Source organism: Cryptotermes secundus, unplaced genomic scaffold (assembly GCF_002891405.2).
Source record: "Cryptotermes secundus unplaced genomic scaffold, Csec_1.0 scaffold593, whole genome shotgun sequence".
Classification (NCBI taxonomy): domain Eukaryota; kingdom Metazoa; phylum Arthropoda; class Insecta; order Blattodea; family Kalotermitidae; genus Cryptotermes; species Cryptotermes secundus.
Genome location: NW_019739960.1, coordinates 338,023 through 365,172, shown reverse-complemented (window position 1 = coordinate 365,172; position 27,150 = coordinate 338,023). Strand labels below are relative to the sequence as shown.

General features: G+C 37.2%; 1 protein-coding gene across 1 annotated transcript in view; it reads right to left on the bottom strand.

The window, feature by feature from the left end:
- Nucleotides 1-21,993: 21,993 nt before the first annotated feature.
- Nucleotides 21,994-27,150, bottom strand: part of LOC111872188 (guanine nucleotide-binding protein G(s) subunit alpha) — a 113,645-nt gene continuing 108,488 nt past the window's right edge. Inside the window, exon 11 of the mRNA XM_023865828.2 lies at nucleotides 21,994-22,865. The gene's annotated coding sequence lies outside the window, so the exon portion shown is untranslated. The remainder of the gene's footprint in view (nucleotides 22,866-27,150) is intronic.

The window sequence follows — 27,150 nt, the reverse complement described above, 5'->3', positions numbered from 1 at the left end:
CACTTGCAGACTAGATACTATAAACCAGTTGGTCTACACTTCCCACGAGTTTGCAGCATAGTGCCACTGCCTATTATGGCTCGTGGCTAAATCCGCCTAGGAGTTTAGACCAATAGGCTGGATAAGATTTGCCTCCAATTCAACGAATCCCAGCTGATCTCACCTACCACTGCAGCCCTTGGCCTCTCCCTGCCAAGGGGGTATCTGTGTTGGAAGAACCTTTTGCAGAGTTCTTAAGGAGAAGCAGATCTTAGCCGACTATTAGCCGCTCACAGTGAATCTCGTGGAGGTGTTTACCTGGCTGAGTGACTGAACCCCGGCTGGCTCTGATCTCTCCCCCCCTCTGATGCTGATGATGATCCAGTGGGCAGTCTAAGTGCTGCTGCCATCATTATGTATCACGATTGTGAATATAAAAGTTGCAATTCACGTTCTATATATATTTTTGTCTTTTCCTTTGGGCCATCTCTTGATGAGGAAAAAGCCTGAGGGAAGGGCACTTAGGGAGAGTCACGATGACCAACTACCACCACAACCACCTCAGCGTGGACCCCCTTTTGTGCTGAAAAGTTGCCAGAAGAACCAACCACAAGCAGACAGACCAAGAAGAGAAAAGAGAACAATGGTCAAACAACAAATACAACGAACCAAGGCGTCCTTCCAAGTGAAAGATTATGAAAATAGGTTAAGGAGTGAGAGATCAGACCCGAAGCCTGTCCACGGGCAAGGATCCCCTGGAGTCTCAAGAGGCCCTCAGGAAGCAGTGTCAGGTTGCAAAATATATGGCTACTCTAGGTCAACACATAATCATGCCAGCAGTTAAGGTTCAGCAACCTACTCCATGTAACATTATGAGACAGATGGACTCACATTATACTGACCACCCAATTACTTTGTGTCTATGAGCAGACACTGTTACGTTCACCCATGATGAATTTTGCTAATTGTATGAAATTTCAATACATACCCTATGGATGTTTGATTAAAGAATGGTGTTCAACTATACAATGGGAACACAATGACTCCAAAATGAACATACATCCTAAACAGCAAGTATTCTGACACAAAGGAAGTCAAGAACATTACAATCCTAGGATCAAAAGTCTAGCATCCATACTATTAAATTTCTGTATTCAAAATTTTCATTCAGAGAAGGAATGTCTGTGTGATATAAATTTTTAGCAAATTAATTAATATGTGCTGTCTTGCTTCCAGCCATGGCTGGCAGATGATGAATAACTACAGGTTAATATGAAAAGTTAAAAATTTCCACACTTCTTGATGCATGGAACATCATTCTAGCTTATAGTGGTGTATTAATCTGGAACAAGACCTAGAATCTCTTCTCTACTTTCAAAATCAGTGTCTATCCCTTGAAATGGCATTTGTGTTTTCATCCACTGCCAATGAATACACATTTATCTACAATTCCCATGAGATGCATCTTACAGGTGAGTGAGAAGGCTGACATGCCGAACATGATGAATCTGTCTTGTGGAAACACTCCCTGGTTGCCACTATCACTCCAACTTTTACAAATCACCCAGCTGTAAGAGACTAACTTCCTTGTTGCAAAATATATGGCATTTGGAACATGACACATGCAAATGAAATGCTTCATTAAGCATGTATTGAACATTTACTGACTTCAGTGTTTATGCAGTTAGGTATAATAATACACATATGTTCAGTTAAATCCTATGTGGTCATCAGACATACCAATAAACTCATACATAAAGTTTGGTTTACAGGTTTAGGAACCCAAAAGAAAGGTTCCAGAGTTCAATAGCTTTTGAAGCAAGGTGTACTTCATGATTTATTTTATCCGTCTTCTAGTGCATACACTTATTTATCCCCTCTTTTCGCTCTCACTACATGTTTCGGCACCAATGTGCCATCTTCAGGTGCTGATCCAATCCACGACAAACTAATTCATTGCATNACATACCCAGCAGGTCCAGCAGTATAACACACGCAGTCACAGGAGCGAGACGCAACACAGAGCACAATACACGATAGTGAAAGAGTGCTCCAACAGAGGATGATAGACGTGACTCGCGTAATGAAACACGACGTAGGAAAGAAATATGCTGTACAGTTTTAGTATTTTAACACTTGACATTTGTCAGTATATATGATAAATATATATTTTAGTTATTTTAGTATGTAAAGACAAGGCATGCAATGAATTAGTTTGTCGTGGATTGGATCAGCACCTGAAGATGGCACATTGGTGCCGAAACATGTAGTGAGAGCGAAAAGAGGGGATAAATAAATGTATGCACTAGAAGACGGATAAAATAAATCATGGACTTAAATCAGTGCAACAGGACGCTAAAATATAACAAGGTGAACTTGTTTAAGAACGTAATTCTATGTCCACTCTGTTCTGCTTTCACAAAGACAAACTTCATTAGCACTGATCGTTCCCAAAAACAGAAGTGAAAATTCGAGTAGCTCACTTTTTATGGGTTGATATTTCAATCTGTCTGGGGGAGGGGGGAAGATAACATGAAACTGAAGTGTTGACTAGACCAAGGGGGAAGGGTGTTGGTTATTATAACACAATGGCAAAACTTTAATCAAAGTATATTCTTTTAAACATATTCCTATCATAATGTGCATTTAAACAGCTGTCACTTCCCTTTATCTGGAAATTCTGTGGGCCACAAAAAAAATTAGGAAGAAATTGCCAATGTAATTTTTTAATTTGTGTGGACAGTCTTGAAGGTGCAACTTCCTCCTGTGCTTGTAAATTGTTTGTGTAGTTCCTTTATAATTCTTATTTCTGCAACATGTTTAGACCTTACATGGCCATTAACAGGTAGATACTTTTATGTAGTTGCTTCACAGTACTACTTTTTGGTTCACTGTTCAAAAAGAAGCAGCCATGATTGAGGTTCATATTCTGTATGCTGTGGTTTCCCTGCCATAACATAGTTGCATCTCATATTAACGCGTTTTGAAAGGAATCAAAAACAGTGAAATGAAATCTACTGATATAAATTATTTTGGGGAATTTCTGACTGCCAGCTTGCAATATCAATTTTCATTTTCAAGCCCTCTGATACCTGTATTAAGCATAAATAAATTTCCATTAAACTCAGAATGATCACTGGAGGCTACTCCATCTTTGTACATCCTATTATTATTAGAGGAGGTGGGTTTCCCCATGCACTTAGACCAGTTATTGGTCCACTGTGCATCCCCTTTAATTTCTACTGTCGCCATACCCTACTGGTACTGGTGCGTGATATCAGCCCCGTTCAGCCAACGAGGTTGGCCCTTGGTACCTGATATTTCACCCAGCTACCAGAGGCATTGGAAACTACTTGGGCGGGAAATGTGTTGCCTAATTTTTCTCAGAGGTCTCCTAGAGACATGAGGATCTTTTACGTGCCGTAAATCTACGACACGGGACCCACCGCTTAAAGTCCCTCCCAGAGGACTTGTTCCCTGAATTTTTCTGCCCTTAAAAATTCCACGACCTCCGCCGGGTTTCAACCAGCATACCTTGAGTCATGAGGTGGGAACGTTACCTTTAGACTATGGAGGCCGCTTTTTGTACATCCTAACTAAATTACTAATATGCACATGGCAGCCATATGAATATTACTGCCATTCAAAGGAGGTTCCAAGTTTTGCACGGTGATCACTGGACTGTCTGCAACTTTTATGATGGTAAGCAATTGGAAAAGTGGAAAATCACAAACACAGCAACAGTATAAAATATTTTTGTCGATGATTAATTCAATGCAATTTGACACTGACATTTTTAATGACATTATAAACACATTTACAAATTCTGTATGAAACATTTTCTTGCATTTTTGTTTACTACACTAACAAGTGCGAAAGTAAGTACTCCTGGAGTAGTGTCGCTGATTTAAGTTCAAACATGTCATCACACTCTTTATATCATGACATTCATCATACAAAAGAATGTTTGAATTAAAATGTGTCACTATAGGGAGTAAATTGTATAGAAATACCATTCTCTTGCCAGCAAAGCCTAAATCCTTTGGAACCATGACATGCACCATGCACATGGCAAGCACTTTCAATTTGTGTTCTTGTATGAGGAGCACTCAGGGTGATAGTCAAGTTACTGGCTGAAGCATGTGTTTATTCAGGGCGAATTATTACTGCAACACCTATGTTTCAACTCAGAAAAAGGAATTATGGACTGTGTGTTATGTATATATAATTAAATTTATTCTTTCTCAAAAGAAACTCATCTCCTTGCATCCTGCTAACACACATTAAATATATATTTCTTGTAAATCACACTGTAAATTTATTCACAGTTACACAATGTACAGTGATCAATATAAGCATTTTAAAAGATTCGTCCAGAAATCGTGCTATTGTATTATATACGTATAGTTATCATGATAAGGATGACATGATTTGAGTAGTTGGCCTGAACATGTCAAGGAGAGGTTTGCTTTTATGTTGTATGGTATCACTAATATTGTTTTTACTAATAATTTTCTCAACACACAACTCTTTTGTTATCATCTAAATGAAAAAAGTCTTCCTGCTTAAAAAAGATGCAATAAACAAATGTTGCATCAAATCGAGCTGGACTGATTTAATAAAATTCCAAAATAAAACTGACACAAAGACCCTGCTTTGGGATGCAAAATTATCAATACTGAAGTGTTCCTTTCATATTCTGCTTACTGTTTTCAATAAAGATCCTGAACAAGTACTATAATACTACAACAGCCACTTCACTTTTGTACAAAATGACAAAAGCAGTCATTTTATTAGAGCTTTATCCTTTCATATTTCTCAAATTATATCTTTTAATCACAATATTTGACACATTTTTTCTCCCAAGAATATTCAACCATACTTGCACTCGCAACTCCATACTCAAACACATACACACATACATGCTCACACGCTAACCAAGATTATTATTAACAACATGTATTCACTGGCTTGCACATTATTTGTTTTATCAACACAGTTAATATTTATCTCTTTATTATTTGTTACTTTGTAATATACAGTAAAATAGCAAAGTTCAAGTCAGGGAAAAATTAAGACCTTTTTTAACTTGTTTTGTACCAGTCTTCTACAAATTTCAACTCTCTTTGGAAATCTTAGCTCATTTCAGTTCTAATTATATAAATGTTCCCACAGCAAATTATTATTTTAAACAACTGATGATAATAACAGATACTGTTATGGGGGAGGAGGGGTTGAACAAGACATTATTTCTGGTTTGATTGCCTCTGCCACTTTCACATCCAACAATGAGAAAGAAACAAGATTATTCTCAAAGAACTGAATTTATAGGCAGCATTTATGAACAAGTTCTATTTTGTTACAAAAGAAGCTGATTATCCAGTTTAACTGATCAACTGCCATGGTCAGCACAATATCAAATGGCACCCTACCTGTATGACTATTGGCGACTGCGATTTGTATTCATCTAAGCTGGTCATTCCACAGTTTAGCAGCTGATGCATTCTTGGATAATGAGGTTGATAGTGGCTTCAACAGAAGCACATGGCTTCCTAAACCACATCACTCATATTTGAATATGAGCACTAAATTACAAGATTTAGCAAACTGATGCAAGCATAATAAACTGGATATTTATATATGAATATTTCCAGCCTATACCTAAGACCAAGATGGTTACGAACCAAAATATTTTTATCAAACATTATATTTACCCAAACATAATTATACATGATTCTCAATTTACTATGGACCAGAAAAGACCTGAAATGGTAACATACAAAACTATGTATCAAAACTTAAAAATAATTTCATTAACCCATGCATCTCATATTTAAGTAAATATAGAACTTGATAACAATATATATATATATATATGTATACAAATAATACAATGTATTTACATTAGTCATGTTGTATTTTTCAAATAATAAACTCTCTTCCATTATACATCCACTATAAACCAGGAGGAGCAGCTACATGGGCACCTTCTACTAACACACTAACTTTGGTTACAATGTTTCATAGTTCTCTATTCACGTATCAACTCAAGTAGTCACATCATTCATTTTACCACAGAGTGGAAAAACTGATGAGCAATATAAACTAAAAAACAAATAAATTATAATAACGGACTAGCAACGCATGTTATAATTATTTTTGTGTTTAATTTTTTCATAAAAAAGTTGCAATATCATGGCAGCAGAAGCAGTAACTGAAGACTATTTACACTTATTAAACAAGAAACTCTTAAATGTATATACACTCATAATGGATGTCAGACATTGAACTGTGATATTTGTACGTTATACCCCTTCATGTACTGCAAAATTCAGTAATACAGTGACAATAAAGTAACCTGAAATCAAAGATACAGTTTAGTACTGGACACAAATTGCAACATTACTCTTGGAACTCAGCAAAAGCTGCAGTTTCACCCATTTCCTGTGAACTCTGCGGACAACATGTCTGCATAGTTTCAATTCCAGTAGCTAAAGGAACAAATTGTTAACAATAGAAAATTAAAGTTTCATAATAACAAAACAAATCTGAAAAAAGGGTATCAATACTGTCATTAGAAGCAATTGCAAAGGGCGCACTACTGGGGCCGGATGTTTTAGAATGCATAGCCACAGAAGGAGAAATGGAAAGCTGTATGTGTAAAAAAATCTACTCTTAAATGCCTGCAGTTTCAGTAATCATGCTGAACTGGACAGTGAATCTATGAGCATTTGCATTTACTACTGGCACGTCATTTATTTTGGAACACAGTCTATTATGCAGAAAGAAATAACTTTTGAACTAGAATTTGATGTGCCAAGGCATGGAGGAATTCAAATTGCTGTTCACGCAGCTGCTGCAGCCCAGTATCAGAAATTCTTGCCCGATGATAGGTCCACTGAGGTGTAAAGAGACATATGCTACCAAGAATACAAAAGTCACTCATCTTCCTTAAAACTGTATTCTGATTTGGAACCCTTCCACACATTTGCACATCAAATTCTTTCAACCTGTATAACACTGTGTCAAGAAAAAACGTTTCAACAGCAAATCACAGTGAGTCATGGGCTGGTTCACCATGGTTATTGAAATGAATACACTTAACAGTGCATTCTAAAACACCTGATCCCTGTGGCAGCCCTGTATAAACTACTGTAAAAAGAAGAAATGTAATATGTCTAATACTTTACACTATAAAACTAACTTCCTTATCCTATGACCAGCAAAGCACCAGGTTAGAAATAAGCCCCAAACTTAAGACTGAGATTGTGATAATACACTTCGTGGTCAGGGCTACTGCACTTAATACATTATAGTTCTCCCTCACATATGCATGAACACACACTTAGAAGCTTGCAGTTGTTGTCAAACATGTAGGAACTTAATCTGGATGTTTACCTACATTAAGTGCATGCACACCTTATCAACAAACATGGTGATTTCTGTCATGGCATACAATTTGAAATATTTTCCCCATAAAAACACTATTATCTGTTAGAGTGTCACTTGCTGAATGTAAAGTTAAGGATGTACCTACCATATCCTTTCCACAGGTGTGACATTTGTGAATTGCACATACCTGCTACAGACCATCTTTAGGTAAAAGGTAAAGTTTCCCATGCTTAACTAAGCACTTTGCCATGAAAGCGTATGGGGCAGTGGATGTATGGATCCACAAAAATAATAGGAAGGAAATATATTTTAACATTTAAACTTTGTGATTTATTTTATGCCACTTATTATCTCAGGCCAGATAGCACTGAATGACAGGATTGGTGAATCAATTGAAAAGAATCTGGAAGGAAGCAATCATGGACTAGTGAAGATACCATCCTGGCATCTCAGCCAAGATTTGCACTGAGCACCTTCTGCAAACGAGTGTAGAGTATTACTTCTACACCAACCTGCTTGGTTTTAACATGTGAATATTATATTTATTTGTAATGACAAAAATGTAGACTAATTATCACTTATTCCAATGACTCAGTGTCTGGTTGCATATAGGATTCCATTTTGTCTCAAGGGAAACAAAGAAAAATATATGGTCAAATTGAATTTTTTTGTAGAAAAAATTAAACTGTTAACTAAAATTTTGAGAAATGAAGTCATTCTGGTATGGAAACAGTAAGTTTTGGTGCATAATGCATTAACAGAAAAATTAATTTTATCTTAGGAATATGTACTCTAGTGCATACCAAAATACACTGACTGGGCTTCAGGCTCCAATTTTACAGGAGCAAATTCCAAATCCGATACTTTCTCAAAGAGGTATATGATCAGCCTCTTCCTATTTATGAATTTGTGAAGGACCCTCCTTAAGGACAGCAGTTTACATTCTTCAATAGCCACTGGTCATACAGTCTTACAATATTTCTTATAAAAGTAACAAACTTCTCACTATGCTCTAACTTATATTTTGATGACAAAGTTTCAAACCAGACTCAAACAAAATGTATTACAGATATATGAGCTTCTGGGAGAAGTGTTGCAATTTTACTGATACAGCACTGTGCAGCACACATTTTTGTCCAGAATTAAAATAATGACACAGAAAAGAATACTAAAAGCATACTGAAGCATGAAGGTACTGTATTTTAGTTCAATCTGTTTTTTTTTCTACAGTTACTGCCATTCAGATTATCATGCTTTGTGCAGGCTTATAATTCTATACACTTCACAGAGACACAAACAAAACAGTGTTGCTTTGTTTATATGTAAATTCTTGTAATACAAAACTGAAATTCTTCCTTTAGAGTGAAAATAGACTGAAGTATCTTCATAAGCTGCCAATAAATATCCTGTCTCATTCTGCTACTTTTGTCTTCATGGATTCCATTGATGAATGGCTGCACACAATCTTCTACACTTTTAAATTAAGTGAGCGTAAAATACCATTAAGTGCCTGTCAACATTTACACCAGTATTTCTGAATAAAACCAAAGTAACTCTAACAGGTTAATGAATGAATGAAAAATAATATGGACAAATAATACATATCTTTGTAAGAGCAATAAAAGAAAGTAAAATATAACAAACTAATAAACAGCTGTTAACAATATATAGTAAAAACAAAATCTACAAGCGTAAAATATTATCAACAATACAAACATTCTTTCTTGTTTTAAAATATATATATATATTTCTATATATTACTTTTCTGAATTAATGACGGATTAAACTTTGTGCTTGTTGCTTACATTTTTCTCTCCAGAAACAAACTCAACTGCATGCAACAAAACCCTGCTGCTGTTGACTCTTCAATTTGCTTGCTACTGTTATTATAACAAGTGTCCTTTGTTTTTCTGCTCTTAAAATTCTTTTCATCACTTAGACAGTTACAAGTAATATCTAATTCCATATGCAATATTTCAGTACACCATTTAATATTACATTTAATAAAACTCCACCCATAGCAGGCACTCTATTGTGTCTGCAAATGTTCATTAATTGGATGAAAACTTTTAATACATCATCACATAAGAGAGAACTTCTTAAGCTACACAAAACTGAGAAAAGCTGTAGGAAGTGATATCTCATGTAGAGACAATATTCTTTGCTACCTTAATGGTGGGGGGCATCTGTGTGCCATAATCACGTGAGGAGCTATGTTAGTGGAGGTATTAGTCCTGGTAAAATCCCCCATGTTAGACAGGTCACAGAGTAATGAACTGATGAAAGGTAGCCATTGGTCCTTCATGTAAGGGTGAGGCAGAAGACTATATGTATTAAGAAAACCAACAATGGATGCTGTGTGGATAATTTCGAATGGGCATGCGAAAAGATGGAAAAGCTTCTTTGAGGACTGTAGAGCCAGAGAGTAAGTGAAGATGCAGTTTGGCAATGAAATATTCAGAATATGAGAGTTCATATGTAATGTTCTAAAAGGTGAAACTATGCAGCACAAACGGCATACTACTGCTATGCAAAGGAATAAAGTAAAAAATTATGTGCTAATCACACAGAGGAACCTCACCACAAATCACATTTAATGATTTAGTGTCTTAGTATAGGATTTAAAACTGTCACGTAAGTAGTATGTTAGCAGTCACATGAACCGAGAAGAGATTATAAAGATTTATAAGTTTTGAGATTTTCACAGCAATGACATAACCTGATGATTCATGATAAATCTTAGTACTTCAACTTTTTGTGTTACTTGTTGGAAATATGTGCTTCTCTATTTTTCATTTAATTGTTTAAAAACAGTCTTAAAATGTTATTCATATTATCTTGAACATTTTCATTTGTAGCACATGCTTTAAATAATGTCACTTTTTATTGCAAAGAGGTCAAAACCAATTCTTTATGTTCCTATTCCAAGAGGACATTACTTTTTGCATATAACATATGTTATATTTATATATTTTAAAAGATACAGCAACATATACTGTATATTTTGATGCAGAAAGTAATGTCTTCTTGGAATAGGAACATAAAGAATTGGTTTTGGCCTCTTTGCAATAAAAAGTGACATTATTTAAAGCATGTGCTACAAATGAAAATGTTCAAGGTAATATGAATAACATTTTAAGACTGTTTTTAAACAATGAAAAATAAAAAGAGAGGCACATATTTCCAGCATGAAAATACCTCCTAGTACATCAGAAAAAATTCAATGAAAACTTCTGGTATGTGGTTGATGAAAAAACACTCTGTATATGACTCAAATATCAATCTCGCAGGAACTTAAACACAACTTTATATTAATACACTATACTATTCACAGGGTTCAAGCAATCAAACATTCTGTAACTATTGTTTTCTTGTCTTCCAGCAATGTGTGTGAATATTACAAGCCACCTCCTAAACAGCTGCTGTAAAATTATGATAAACAGTACAATATTTTTATTGTCAAAATTCCAAAAGAAATATGGTTTGTTATCCAATACCTACACTAGAATGCATTTCCTTCCCACATCACATGGCAGCAAATGGTATTTTGCAAGCTGTAGTTGTGATAACAATGCTATTGCATATGCAATGAAATGCTCTGAATGCATATCATGTTGTTTATTTTCATTACCTAATGATGCAAGCCCTAACCTATTAAGATTCTATTAAAAGAAGTTAATTCTTTTACTGTTCATTTACATTTTAAAATACCAACCAGTGTAGTTTAACTACAGTATATGGAATTCAATTTGTAACATTTTCCTAAAATATAGTATAATCCTAATTATGTGTGTGCTGATTATCCCGTTTGTGGTTTATTCATGTGTCTTTTAATGTGTGTTCACAACCCTGTGGAGTGCATACTACTTTTGCTCAGCCCATCTATCCATGTGAATGAAACACCTTAAGCACCACTGAACTGATTTTCATACAATTTGGTATTGTGGGGTTTCACTAAAATCTGTCAACCAATTCCAATTTTGGTTACACTTAGGCAAAAATATTAAACACACTACAGGAAAACATACATGCATTTCTGCACACATCTCAAGCATAACTCACTATTAGTTATGGGAGAAAAAAATTCTTTGAACAAAAATTGCAGAAAAACAAAATACAAACATTATATCCAATACACTTTCTCCACAAGAATTAACAACTTAACACATCCAGCGCATGTGTAAATTTCCAAATTTCTATTTTCAATAGCCATGGTCTCCAAATATTCGATTATCTGTGGTTCCCTCATAGTTCTCACAGATAATTGGGAGTACAGTGTACTCGTATATAATAATATATCAAAAACGTGGCAAACAGAAATTATATACTAGAATCTCTAAAATATAACATTAAAAAATTGTCATTTTGGGTGGGGGGGGGGAGAAAAAAGCAAATATACAGTTCCATAATTATCCAGACCCAATAACAAGAAATTAATTTGCACATATTAAGGTACCAGTCTGTTCTCCAGTTATGAACCAACAGCTGCTAATGCAGTTCTACTTCAATTACCATGGTCTTTCTGATGTACCATATGATTCGTGTCTCTGATTCTTCTATTTTTAATCAACAAACAACATCTCAAGTACTTCCCAGTTGTCTTTAATTATGTTGTACGGTTTAAGTACACTGCTTCTTTCAGATTTGATTGCAATCCAGGAGATGACACAATAATGCAAGATGCTTACTTCACTTACTACAATTTGGGCCAGTCCTTCCTCTCTGTTAATATGCTTCTCAAAAAACAGCGTGACACAATATTTTGGACTCTATCATCCAACTTTATTAATACCACTAGAAGTAATGGTCTCTCATTCATTTACAAAGTAACTGGTCTACTGGATAGAGCAACTCAGGTCTTACAAATTTATTCTCAAAGGTACTAGTGATGTGCTATGCACAGCTTCCTCTCCAGCCATCTTTTGGATGCTTTTTTAAGGATCAAGGGTTTACTGAGTTGACTTATGAAGTGCTGAATGATAAAAGCAGCATTCTGTTATACTCTTAAAGGTGATAAAGGGATTAACAAAATTCTTTCTGACAGCTGACAGAATATACTGTCCAGGAGTATCTTTGGCAAGATATTTTAACCCCAAGTTTATGGCCAAAAATTCCGACTTAAAAATATGAGCTTCCATTGCAAAGATTTCATTATTTCAGTTTTCATGCTGCAATCAGCAATACAGGCCTCAGTGTCAAAAATTTCATGCAGGAATTTGTTCCAAGAGTTAATTAATTTTTTATTTTCTTTGTTAACATCTGTTCCATTCAAAATGGTTCCCTGTCAAGAATCTGGTACTTTACAAACACATTATACTGTTGCCCCTCTTAAGTTATATAACTCAGAACCTACGACACAATTTGACTTAACTCACACATAAACATCTCTGTCAATGCTGATACCACAGACCTGCATGAAACCACATAAATACTAATAAATGAATCTATATATTGCATGATCATCACAGACAATTCTTACAAAAATAAAAGTATATCTTATGAAATATTTTAAGGAATAATAAACAACTTTGCATCATGAATGAACGAACTTGTACACTGTGTGATGGCCATGGGCAATTCTCACAGAAATAAAGGTGTGTCTTGTAAAGTTAGGTGAAGTAGTAATAAAGCACTGTGTATCATGAATGAATCTGCATAATGTGTGATGGTCAAGATTCTTATATATGGGGATAGTGTTTTTTTTTATAATCTGATACTTAAAATTTGTAGAACTTGTTACTGAACACAACTGTATGAAACTTTCATATATTGTTCCACACACCTGAGATTCATTCACTGCTATTGGCAATGCTGAACTGAACATGATGATGTCGTCATTTATGATGGGTCAGAAAGTGTTTCTAAGTCTTTTACTGTTGTGGTGGTTCTTGTGATGCTGTGGAGAGACAATACTGTAGCGTTTAGAGCCGTTACTGGGTAATGATCTTTGAGGTAAGCAAATATGCCGGAACTGTTACCGGGTAATGCCTTCGCAAACAAAACATGTTCCCATGGAAACAATCTGAGCAACAATTCAAGAGCTGTCTTTTCTGTTGGCCCAAGCCAATATGTTATAACCCAGACACGTTTAGCAGTTAGTTCAGTTGTAAGATTCAGAGAGGAATTGAGCACAGAAGCAGAGGAATAGACACTGTTGGAGCCATTAACAGGCAACTACTGGTGAAGACACAGAGGACTGAAAAGACTGAGAACATGCTGTAGTGATTTGTGAAAATCAGCGATGGCGCTATAATTAAGTGTTGTCATGAGTTGTGTGTTAAAGTGGTCAAATAAAAAACCCCATCTCTACTCACTCATACATATGACAATATCATTAAGAGTTTTCTGTGTTGCACTATTGAGAGACATTATCTACTAGATTGTCAGACGTGTTTGTGATAAAGTGTGCAAAGGGATCTAAATGTAATGCATCTGTCCATATGGAAGAAGTTGCAGGTACAGCATGGAGACAATAACAAGAGTCCAAGGAAAGGTGTGTGACATTTAGCACAACAGGGTCTCAACCAGCACTGGATGGAATACCGGTTGTGATAATCTCACTGTTTCTGTACAAAAGCCAGCTGAGTGAGCCACTGTTTTCAGATGGAGCAGCAAGACATGACACTTTTGCAAGGGAGTATGGAGCGCCATATGGTTCTCTGATGAAGCAAAGTTCCATTTCAATGGTTACACTGCAAACAAAAATACAAAAACCACAGAAGAGTAAAAGCCTCTGATAAACACCTGATATATACCATCTTGCTACTCAGTTCAGGACTACCAATGGCAACAATCAAATGTCCCAAATGTGTAAAAGGATCTGTGAATGTTTTATACAGCTCCATTCAATAACAAAGTTATGTAAATCTTAGAGGGATAGATGAAGGGGGGGGGGAATGATTTAAGTGATTATGTAGTAGTTTTTTTTTTTATTATTATTTATAGCAATAACTGCTCCAAGTCTCCAATGTATTTTTTAAAGTTGAAGATTTTCTGTTTGAAGGGCAAAATGTTCTACAGCAAATTTTCAGAACAGATATTGCAGTGATAGCAATATACAAAGCCTACAGCAAACTTTGATTCATGAGGAGCCAATCCCACACACTGGTCAAATATAAGTTCTTGACACAAAATATAAAGCAGGAGGACAATAATGTGATATAAGGTCTTCTGGGTTATGACACTGGGGTCTTATAGGTGGACACAAACTCTGTGGACAAACATGTTACCTCCATCTTTATGTTGATCTGAAGACTGCATGGTGTGTCAGCCTAGAACAGTGGTTCTATACCTTTGTGAGACTGCAACCCAGTAATTTTTTTTTAATATAAGACAAGTGCCTGGTACTGGGCTGCGGCCCAGTGGCTGAGAAACACTGGCCTAGAAGATCATAAAACTCACCACGTCAAAACCTAAAACTTTATAACAAGCAAAGTTGTCCCTGTGTCTTATGCATCACAACATGAAGACATACAAGATGTCAAAGAGTAAGTGATCAAACTTTATCAAAGACAATGAAAATCATAATTATTATGGAGACTGAAAGTTAATATCAATATATTTTCATATCAAGTGGCTTGGCATTATATCTGTTGCTCAAGTATAAATGCTGTTGCTGTTACTGTTACTTTCGAGCATGCAGCACTTGAGAATATTCATATCAAAACTGTCCTCCAGCTGTCAGTAGTTCAAAGCACCAGAGTCTTTAAAGATACTTGTATGGAAAATAAACAATATCAGGGTTCATGGCCTGGAGAAATGGTGCTAGTATGAAAGGTCACTTGCTAATGCTTCATACTGACAAAAGATGACACACAAAAGTGAAAACATTCTCTTATAGGGAACAGTTCTATATTTTCAAATAAGTGAAAAGAATGTGCACACATCATATCCTGACTGATTTCTTATGACAGTAAAGAAAGTACTGAATTGCACAGAATGGGCATTAGTTTTCTTCTGCATAATAGAGAAAATAGATTTCTTATGACAGTAAAGAAAGTACTGAATTGCACAGAATGGGCATTAGTTTTCTTCTGCATAATAGAGAAAAGAAAGTCAAATGTTAGAAGCCAAGGCCATGCCATAGCTCAAGCGGTTAGTCGCTGGCTTCCCACTGTGGCGGCTTGGTTTAATTCCAGGTCTGGTCAAGTGGGATTTATGGTGGACAAAGTGGCGCTGCCTACTTCAGTTTCCCCTGCCAATCTTCATTCCACCAAATTCTCCATCATCATAATCACCCGGGGTAGGCTACAATAGGCCAATCAGTGGCTGCCGTGCCGAGTGGACCCATTTGGACTCCACCCCCCACTAAGAGAATTAAAATAAAAATGTCAAAGCCAGAGCAAACAAATTGAAATCACAAATAAGCAAATCACACTCCATAGGAAAGAAACTTGGGGATATGTAAAAGAATTGCAGAGGAATCACCAAAGTTGAAACCAATGTAAACAATAGAACTCACACAGAGCAACTGCAAAAGGAAATCACATTCAAAAGCCAACAAAGGGAAGAATGAACACGACACAATAAGGGAGGGATGTGTCAGCTGTTACGTCCACACAAACAGCAGTTCTATCAGTCAGCAACACACAGATGAATGAGAGAATGGGGCCTTCTTGATTGACAATGGAATAAAAATGGATGACAGAATATGAAGAACTACGGACCACTAGAGGTCTAAACGAGTCCCTTAAGATGGAATCCTGTTTGAGCAAATTGAAATGGCCTATGACCCTGATTTATAGCCAATATAAACTATCACGTTCTTTTTGCTTATGTGGCAAAAAAAAAAGGGGGAGGGGGAATGGGATCCAAGCTACAGAATCCAAAACAAGAGAATTTAAGCTATTGCTATGGAACATATATAAACTAAATGCTGCCTGTAATCTTATTTTGGAAAATATATTTAAAAGAGAATACAAACAGTGATACTCACAGAGACCTTCCTAACCAAACGGCATTATACAGATGACTTTTATGTTCACCATACCTTAGTGTTAGTAAGGCCGATGAAAAAATGGTTCTTGCAAGAAAAGGCATTTGCAAATGAAACAGTTCAGGCAGGAAGGAAAGATTGGCCCTGTGATTTGGAAATCCACAGGAGTGGGGAGTATAGAGAACTGCACAATGAATGTGTTGTGGCTCAAGTGTTGAGACAAGCACAAGATGGACATGTTGCAGCTCCAGTGTTGGGATATTCACAACATGCACATGTGGTACGTGTGTGTTCAGATAAGCAGGACATGAACACGCTGTGGCTCATCTGTGGATCTAGTGTGTTGAGATAAGCATGGCATGGATGTGCTGTGGCTTTACTGTTATGAAGTAATGACATGAACATGTTGTGCCTCTAGTGTGATGAGATAATCATAGTATGTATGTGTTGTAAATATAATGTGCTGAGATAATCATGCCTTGAACATGTGAATCTAGTGTGCTGAAATAAGCATAACATGAATGGGTGTGCTGAGGTTTTACTGTGCTAAAATAATGATGTGTTGAGATAAGCATCACATGAATACTGTGGCTCGCATGTGTCGAGATAAGCATGGCATGAACATGTGGCTCTAGTGTGATGAGATAATCATTACATGTATATGTTGTAAATGTAGTGTTTGTAAATAACCATGACTCCAATATGTTGTATCTATAATGTGCTGAGATAAGCATGGAACAGATGTGTTGTGGATCTAGTACTGAGACAAGCATAACACGAATGTGTTGTCACTCTAGGTGAAATAACTATCATATAAACATGTTGTGGAAATGGTGCTATGTTACAATGATGTAATGCATACAAGAGCTTTTACAAGGAAATCTGCATAACCTTAAATATGTGGATTCAGTTATTTCCCTTCTCATTTGGATTATGTGCAACAGTCCTCCCCCCAAAATTTCTTTCATACTTGTAATAGTTATAAAAGTATGTATATATGTGTTTGCAGGAATAAATTTAGCTGATATGGCTCACTTTCATGCTTCAGGGCAATTATGCTTCTTCCTGCAGTATTAGCTGATGAGAATGAAAAGGGATTATTCTGAGAACAAAAACCTGGTTAAATAAAATGGAGTAAAAGTAAGTAACGCTGTCCCTGTAACAGGCCGTGAAGGACCATAGGGTTGTGAGATGTTGAGGGTCCCACATCATCTAAACAAATGGCTCAAAGATGGCGGTAAGGTTGTCAGCTTTACGCGCCGATTGCGCTTCACTCCCCAGGAAAATTATTTAATTAATTCCTGGTACTCATTTCTGTTAGAGGCTGAGTCGACACCAGGGCCATAGTGTGGCTGGAAGGATTAGGTCAACTGATATAAATCCAATGACCTCATCGAGACTTGAACCCGCAACCTTCTGTCTTGTAGCATAGTGCCTCAACCAACTACGATACTGTGTGCCTCTAAAATTATGGAGTACACTGTATTAAATTCATATTTCATTATGTCAGTAACATCCGTCTGTCCTACAAGATATTTCACAGACACAAAGCACACTTCTTTAATTTTACTTCAATCAGTATAATGACTGGGTATGAACTGGACAACAAGAAGGGGCTGAGATTTTTCCTTTTGTCACGTGTACCAGATGGGCTCTGAGGACCACCCAACCTCTTATCAACTGGGCACAAGAAGGTCTTGCCCTAAGGTCAGAGCACATGAAGCATGAAGCTTCACCACTTACTTCAGTCTACCACAGAGATTAAGAATGCACGGAGCTATCTATACCTATGTTCCCCTATGTCATCATAGCATGAAGTTTAATTAAGCACAGGAACACCTTACAAAAATATCTATCCACAGTTGTAATCACGGCTCACCTTAGGCCCAGTTTAATGCACTCTTACTATTACACAGATGTAGAATCATTCTACCGAACTTATGCGGACACATATTACATGAATTTATAACCAAAACTTTGGGGGATGGGGGTGATCACAAAGTTGCATAAAATGTGAAATAAGTTTATTAACAAAACAAATTATATACTCTTTGAAGAGTACTATCTCCAAAGATGTAGAAGGCCAAGAACATTTTAGAGAACATATTCTCTCCATCTTCAGGGCCGAAGAGTAAACCAAGCAAGACATAAACTTGCCATTCATTTGTTGCTGGTTTCCTACCTCACTCTTTACCTCTGAAGATGGATGCAGTATGTTCCTCCGAAACATCAATGAATATAAAGTTGGCCTACATGGTGTTACAGCCTGGAAGACTGTATTCTATATATTCACTGCTGTAAGAACCTCAAATCAACCATATACATCAACTGTGTTTATCTTATGGACTGATGATAATATGAGGGTCTTCAATAAGTAAAGACGCAGAAGTTCCTCTACCTATTTGGTAACGCCACTAACTATAAGCATTCATGTATGCTACTTTTTAAGTAGGTAACATGGCTGCCCATCTGCAAGAGTTCATATCAGAGGAGAAATTTGTTGTCATTGTGGAAGGATGAAGATTTTAGTACAGGACAAGCCACAGGAACTGAAAGAACATTTACAAATGGACCACAAGTTTAATGAAGGCAGAAATGACTTAATGGATTGTCACCACTCCCGGCGGCCAGCTGCCAGGAACATGCTTTAACCCTTCCGCACCGACATCCGTGTGATCCACCGACCCTTTAAATAATCGTATGCCACANGCGGTAGGAAATGATTTAAATACTATCCGTCGCGGAAGGGTTAATACTTGATTGAAAGTTCAATTTTGGCAGACAGTTCAGTAACAACACAAGAACTAACATACAAATACAGTTATTGAAGGTACTGTTCACTCTATTCACTAGAGAAGCTTAAATTTTCAAAAGATTTGTTTGCAATGAGTACCAAAAATGTAGACACAGGAGCACAATGAAAGAATTGTTAATAAAACATTGAGGGGAAATGGTGAGGAATTTCTTTTAGATATTTTGTTCCATGATGGAACCTGGATTTGCTATTATGAACCAGAGTCTAGAGGAAGTCCATGGATGAAAGGGAAGCATTCAAGTTCACCAATGAGGAAATTCAAGGCGCAGGAAACAGCTGGCAAAATGATACTTTGTTCTGGGCCATGGATAGCACAATTTCCAATTTTCCATTGCATGGAACCAGGTGTGTAAATGACCAGTGGTTCCCAAAGACATCTATTTGAAAAAAGTATTAAGTCATGAAATGCAGAGGAAAGAAAAAGAAGTTATTCTGTTTTATGGCAATGACTGCTCTCATTCTGCCAAAATGACACAGGACACCAAATTAGGATGGGAGGTGCTACCACATCCACTACACAGTCTGGATTTTGCACTATGCGACTTCTGCATGTTTGGCCCACTCATGAAAGTACTACAAAAAAGAAAGTTGGCCAAATGTATGCAGCCACCTTGGTTTCATGAGCAACAAAAAGTATTTCTTGTCATGGAAATATAAATAAATGTTCAGTGGTGAAACATGTTTCATGTTACCTAGGCAGACTATGCTGAGAAGTAAATTAAATTACATTTGAAAACAAACATTTCTGAAGTTATTAGTGGTTGTGTATTTACTTGAGGAATGACATATGTAAGAATATAACATATACAAACTCTACTCCATTTGAAAACAAAATTTTGTGCAGTAGTGATAAAGTCAGTAATAGTGTTTTGACTGTCCTAAAAAAAGAGCACAGTTTCAAAAGAAAAGGATATAAGCAGAAGGATAAGATGCACATGTTAATAACTGTGATCTGTAAACAAGCACATGAAAAGAGCAATGCCTCAGTGGGACATGTATTACGAGGTGTGACTTCAGAATACAAATAAGAAATGAATTGCCTAATGCTTCACAGAAGTAAACAGTATTATAAAAATTAAAATACATCTCAGTTGAGGTTTGGTCCCAGAGAGATGCTGTTACTTCAAGCAATGCCTGGTAGTACTGCAGAGAAATGCTGCAGTACTACAGTTATAAGGTAAAAAAGACAGAAAGTGTAATTCCAATCATGCCTCCTTACACAATTGCCATTACAATGCACATATCTTGTTTTTACAATATAATTACACAACAGACATTAGCCTTAATGATATTTGCAATGATTCTTTAAAAGTCATTATTCTTTCTTCTGTCCTTCAATGTAAACAATGACTTGCTCTAATGAATTATCAGTGTTATCACCACAGATTACATTCATAAAACTAAATCTGTTCCATATTTCTCTGTGCAAAGTTGATATCCAAAATTACAATCCCTTAACAGCAGGACTATGCATGCATCCGCATGTTAAACAAGGAGAGGAATTTTATCAAGAGTTACTACATTTTCTATGCAACTATGTACAATACCATCTAATTTAATTTCAATATTGGAAGAACTGTTACATTCTCTGAACAGGTCTTTAATAATTCACTGTTATACAGTGGAGTGGAAACTCCATTTAATGTCCAATTTAAGGTTTCCCCCCATTTAATGTTCAATTTCAACCATCCAACATCAACAGACTCCGTACATGATTTTTCTAAGTTTGCTGTTAAAATCCACCATTTCCCAGAGAAACCCCAATCAAATAGGGGTTTCACTGTACCTTCTGGCATATAAACCAGAAGTTTTTAATTTTCAATGAAATCCTGATGTTTCAGCTGAATGTCTTCAAAAGGAATATTAGTAATTATAGGTTTGGAAGAGGAAGTTATTACCAGTGAGAAAACAGTTTATATAACAGCTGCAACCACTTTGTGGCTGTAACCTCTGAAGATGGCTGATGCATTTAGCAGAAACATGAAGATATTTACAAAATAAACTCACAAGTGGAAGATACACCAATGAATAAATCAGACTGAAATCTATATCCACTAACTTTAAAAAAAAAAAAGTGGGCCTGCCATTCTTCTGCCAATCATACACATTAAGAGAGAGATAGGAATTAAGACAGTGGTACAACAATATAAAAATACAGCATCAATTAATATAAATTATACAAAATTACATATCATATTTAAAAACTGGATCAGGACCCCCCCTCCCCCAAATAAGGGGAACAAAATCATTAAAACCATTACATTCCAGCTAGGGTTTACACAAGCCTAAATGTTTCCCTATGTAATGATAAATTCCTCCCTGTTAAAAACAGATCAATTTTCTCAAAGCTGTCATAATTAATAACACAAAATCTGCAGACACTGATGGAAACTGCCATAATTCTTAACAAGAGATTTACATGCTGTATGCTTAAATTACTAAAAATGTCTGGCCATGATTAGAAAAGAGTAGCATAAATTATTTTTACTAAAATAACGTCACCCGAAGCGATTGTTCGGTTCCCTAGTGTTGTTGCACTGGTCCTGATCCCAGGCTGCATGTAACTTGTGGGATGCAAACATGACTGTTCAACGGCAGATAATGGTTACCTAGACACTAATCCTATTATCTACAATGCCGACTATAGTTGCAAGAAAAAATAATTTTGTATTAAAGCCTAGATATGCAGTAAAATAAATATTATCAACTGCCTTTTATATGTTGGATTCAGAAAGTTACATAACTTATGTAAATATAAACTGAAGTTTATATCATCCAATATTTAAAGACATCAGGTAATTAAGCTCTTATTCAAATGTTACACCACTTTATATCACTTCTCACAATATTATTCTCTTAACTTATATTACGCTACAACTTTCAGCTGGCATCATTAGTAGACTGCAGACTCTCTGTTATATTATAAATTTGACAGACCTTGATGCCTCTGAAAACATGTTATGGAACAGAAGAGAGGTTACAGAACACTGTGCATTGTGTTTTCTTCTCAAACCATATCAAAATCAAATCAATAAAAGTTAGCCAGTGGTATATCCTACAAGCACCACACTCTACATGACACAAACATTTACTATCACAATTTTAAGTTGGGGACATCAAACTAGTGACATGCTGAACAGTGTAATCAGGGCTTGCTATGTGACATTCAGTGTCAAACTTCAAGTATCAAACAATATAAATATTAATGGTAAACAAGTCTTAAAATTAAAACATAAAACAACAAAATGGTACACAATAAGCCTACAGACCTCCATTAGCACACTTTTTTCCCCACAGTCAGATCCAGCAGAAAAGCGTAATGTTGTGCGGGATACCAGATCCACTTCAGAGATTACCGATACCAACAAGATCTTGAAAAGAACTCTTGCCAAAATTCTTCTGTTCCTTTTCTTTTTCTGGGTTGAAACCAACAGCCAACAGTGATCTGTCTGAATTCATAGCTGAGACTAGCAGCTTCCAATCTATGGATGGCATCTCAAAGCCATGTCTACAGCTCTGTGTATGTAATTAAGGGAACATTTGAGTAGACTATTACCATGAATAAAACTGTAGTGATAACACATCCATGACAAAGCTTTCTACAATCATGAACCATCCACTTTCCCTCGGTGATGCCACTGTGGTGATAACAGTGGTGACATGGTGGTGATTATAACAGTGACGATAGTAACGACAGGTGATAATGGTAACAGTAATTGTGTTGGATGTGGCTGCCATGTTGACCTGCAACAGCAAAGTGTTTTGATATATGAATTGGCTTGTTTGAAACTGATGACAAGATTTACTGACACCACACCTGATACACACTAATTACGTCTTGGAAGTAATAGTATAAAAAGGGGTTTACTACTACTCTGTGGGCACTAGAGCCTCTGTTTTACAGTTTCTTAATCATATAGACAGTTGGTTGGACTCTTGGGTGGGAGACCAGGCTGTCACAAGGCTGCGACCTATAGAAAACAACATAAACACATACAAACAAACATCCATGCCTCATGTGGTATTTGAAACCATGATCCCAATGTTTGAGTGGGCAAAGACAGTTTATGCCTTAGATTGTGCAGCTACTGTGATTGGCTATAAAAAGGGGTTTGCACAAAGAAAGTTATGCTTTTGGGGTCAATAGATGACACTCCACCGTTTAGTAGGTACATTTTTCATAATAATTTCAATGCGCATAAGATTATATCCAATGCAATACTGTAATGGTACAGAAGGCAAAGCACTGAGTGCTTTCAGTGTTAATGCTGTTACCACCAAGTTAAAATACAATAACCAGGGCCACAGAAGTGAGACATTTAAAATCCCCTATTCACAGATGCTACCAGATTTTTTCAGAGAAGTAGTGGGTCTGGAATGGGGTCCACTCAGCCTCGTGATGATAACTGAGGAGCTATTTCAAGGAAATAGTGGCTCTGGTCTAGAAAACCGAAATTAACGGCCGTGGGGATTCATTGAGCTGACCACGTGATGCTCATTATCTGCAAAAGTTGACACTATACTTTGCCGGGAAGTGGCGGTTGCTTGGTCGGTATAGTTTGCTTGTGGACTGAAATCACAGAGTTTTATTCACAGACAATACACAGTTAAACGTGAATTTAAATATTGCCACCAATCCCACAGTACATGGATATTCAAAGTTCCTAATCTTGGATGATAGAAATGTATGAAACTCTTTAAATATTTCTGATCTGCATTATTGCATTTCAGTACAACTTAAGGGTTCACACCACTGCATAAAACACTCAGTGCACTGTATTACACGAAAAGCAGATAAGAACACTGCATGAGATGTGTGACACTACAGCAATACTCTGGATGACTAATATGTACAAGAGAATCAGAGCGTTGGATATGAAGTTCTTGTGGTAGTGACTGTGAAGAGTACAGTCTTCTGGCTTGTAACATCGGAGAAAGCCTTATGTTCTGGAGGAACACACATTCTTCAACTTCAGGGCTGAAGAGTAAGCCAAACAAGAAACCAACTTCACTTACTCTTTGACCATGAGGATGGAGGCGATAAGTTCCTCTGAAGTGAGAGGCATTCTCCAAACTACGTGGTGTTACAACTCAGAACTCAACTCATACTCTTCATAGTCACTGCAGTGAGAATGTAAAATTGAACTGGACATCATTGTAAAAACTCTTAAGCATCTAGGATATCAACATATCTGATGCTTAAATATAATATTATATCCGAAGGACTTAACAGGATATCACTGAGATTACAAATTTTAATTGCCCCCATAAAATTTGCTTTGGCAATAAATAGCAATAATAGCAAAGAATGCACTTCTAAAATATCTGTACACAATTTTGCATTCTTGTTGACTTCTGACAGAAACCTTCCTTATGGAACCAATATTCTAGAACTGTAACTATTTTCTTTGCATTACATTTCATGAAAATGCTATCTACCATATTAACTATAATTATCTACGTATCTAGAACACATAATATTCCTCCTCTTACATGTTGCAACGCAACAAAATAAACTGCAAAATATATTGATTTCTACAAAGCCTATAAAGTGTATTTACCCTGCCATCTATTCAGATTAGTTAGTGCATTCCTGATTTTATTTTCTACACGTGTTCAGTGGGTCCTTGGCACCATGGCATGGCACATCCTCAGAATGGAGGGTAGCTGTGAATATACTGCATAAGCAACAGATATGCTAACAATTCCTCACCATAAAACTACCGCATTACGAGTACAAAAGCTACAGTCAGCCCATGAGCTTGGATGATTGTATGTAACAACATTAAGCAACAGAACACGGGCATCAGTGGACACTACCACATTCATTTAGAACAATGGACCACTCAAGATGAACTGCTAGCCCTGGACTATTGAAGACATGGTCCATGGCAGACAAGGTTCATAATCTGAGGATCTGAGGTAGAAGTGTGTGTAGGCTTATGTGTTCATGAGAATTAGATCAAATTCAGTGTGTACACTAACAACTCTTCTATGTCTATTGTCAGTGAGGACCAACCTACAGAGAATACTGTGGGAACTGAAGTTACCCAAAATGGCAGGGGTAATTTTGCAAGTTTTACTGGTATTGCCAGCAGATGATACAGGCTGCAAACTGTTAAAAAGATATACGGTGGGTTAAGACAGGCCACAGTGACTTGTAGCGTGGCAAGGGAATACTGAGTGTGGCACAGAAGATGCAGCCCTTGAATGAGATAGTGCCCCCCCCCCTCCCACTGGATATATTGCCACTGAGGTGGTCCTAACAGTGGGCCAAATAACCACGAAAGGTTAATGCTTGTGAGTACTGGAGATGAGTTCCTTGCAGACAGATGATGGCTGGCACAATCCCATACTGAACCATGTACAGAAGCTGTTAGGTTCACTTGCAGAACATTCATTAAGTAAGGTCAAATACCTTCAAAAGCCAACCCTGGCATCCACATCACAGGTGGAGGTAACGTCTGAAAGGTAGACAGAGCAGTGGTCCACCTACCCAAGGCATTGAGGGCTGTGTGGAACTGTGGTGAAAATGAGCTGATATTCTGAATGATCCCCTCAAGACACGAGACAGCGCCCCACTGTATCTATGCCTCCCACCTGCGTGGGGTGCTGCTGGTGGTGACTTCTCAGATCTTACTTGTGGGGCACAAAAAAAAATGTTGTACTGGTGCACCCCAGTAAACCAGCAGTTACAATTTCGGCCAAAGGCAGGGATCAGCCCATTGTGAGATACCTGCCCACTGTGACATCTAGGGCCTCTCTCTTGCAAGTCAGCAATTCTGGCATACCACTGCAGGGAGCTAGCATTTCTAGAATACCTGCTAAGACACTAACCCTTTGAAGCAGGCAAGCTCCATCTAGTGAAGACAAAACTGTCAGGGAGAACTAGGCAGAAAGTGAAAACAGCAAGGATTGCAGGAACTTGGGGCACTCCAAAACCAAGAAATCCGGGAAAGACCAAGTAGGGAGAAACCCTAACTGGGGCCTATAAGACGTCAAGGCTTGAGGGTAATACTCCCATAGAGAAAGTCAGATCCCCAAAAAGACCCAGACATCCTCAAGGAAAACTCTCCTGACGAGTGAGGATGAACAAGACCTCATTCCTGAAGAACTGCAAGGGTATTTTGTTGGACTCCAAAGTGAGAACAGTTACCTTCAGGCTAGGAGGAGGTGAGAAACCTGAACAATCTGCCAAACCCCTGAGGAGGGTCCCCTAGCATAACAGGTGGAATTAGGTGAGATGCTCGACAACATGTAACAATGTGGGGTTGTGAAAGAGTCAGACAGCACCTGGTCATGCACCGACAGTCTCACCCGGAAGAAGAGTAGGGATGTCTGCTTCTACATAGCCTACAGGAAAATCAACGATGTTATGAAGAAAAACTGTTTCTCATTGCCCTGGATTGATGACACAATGGACATGCTGGCAGGAGCCAAATGCATCTGGAATAGGAAATGACTACATTCTGCACAAGTCAAGGGCTATGGGAGTTCAGGTTCACACAACCTTTGTCCTCTACAACACTCCAGCAATATCTGAGCAGTTAATGGAGACCACCTTAAGAGGCCTCATTTACGAGTCACGCCTCATGTACGTGGATGTGATCTTGATTGGCTACACATTCCAAGAGCACCTGCTCCTGCGGGAAGTGTTCCCATCTGAAGCTCAATCTGGAGAAGTGCCAAATTTTAGAAGGCAGTATGGTACCTAAGGCACAGTGTGCCACCTGAGGGGAGGATAGCCACGGACCCCAAGAATCTGAGAGCTGTATGTAAATGGCTGACCCCGAACACAAATAAGAATCAAGATTCAAGGTCAAATGCATCAGTACACTGTAAAGGCCCTTCCCACAGAGTTACCACAGAAACCGATACCTTCTGATTGCCATGGACTATTTTGCAAAGTGGCTATAAGACTATGTCATTCCCAACCAAGAAGCTTTGACAGTGGAAACAGTGCAGGTTATAGACTTCTTTTGCCTCCTTAAGGTATCATAAGAGCTACATAGTGAGCAGGGATTCAACT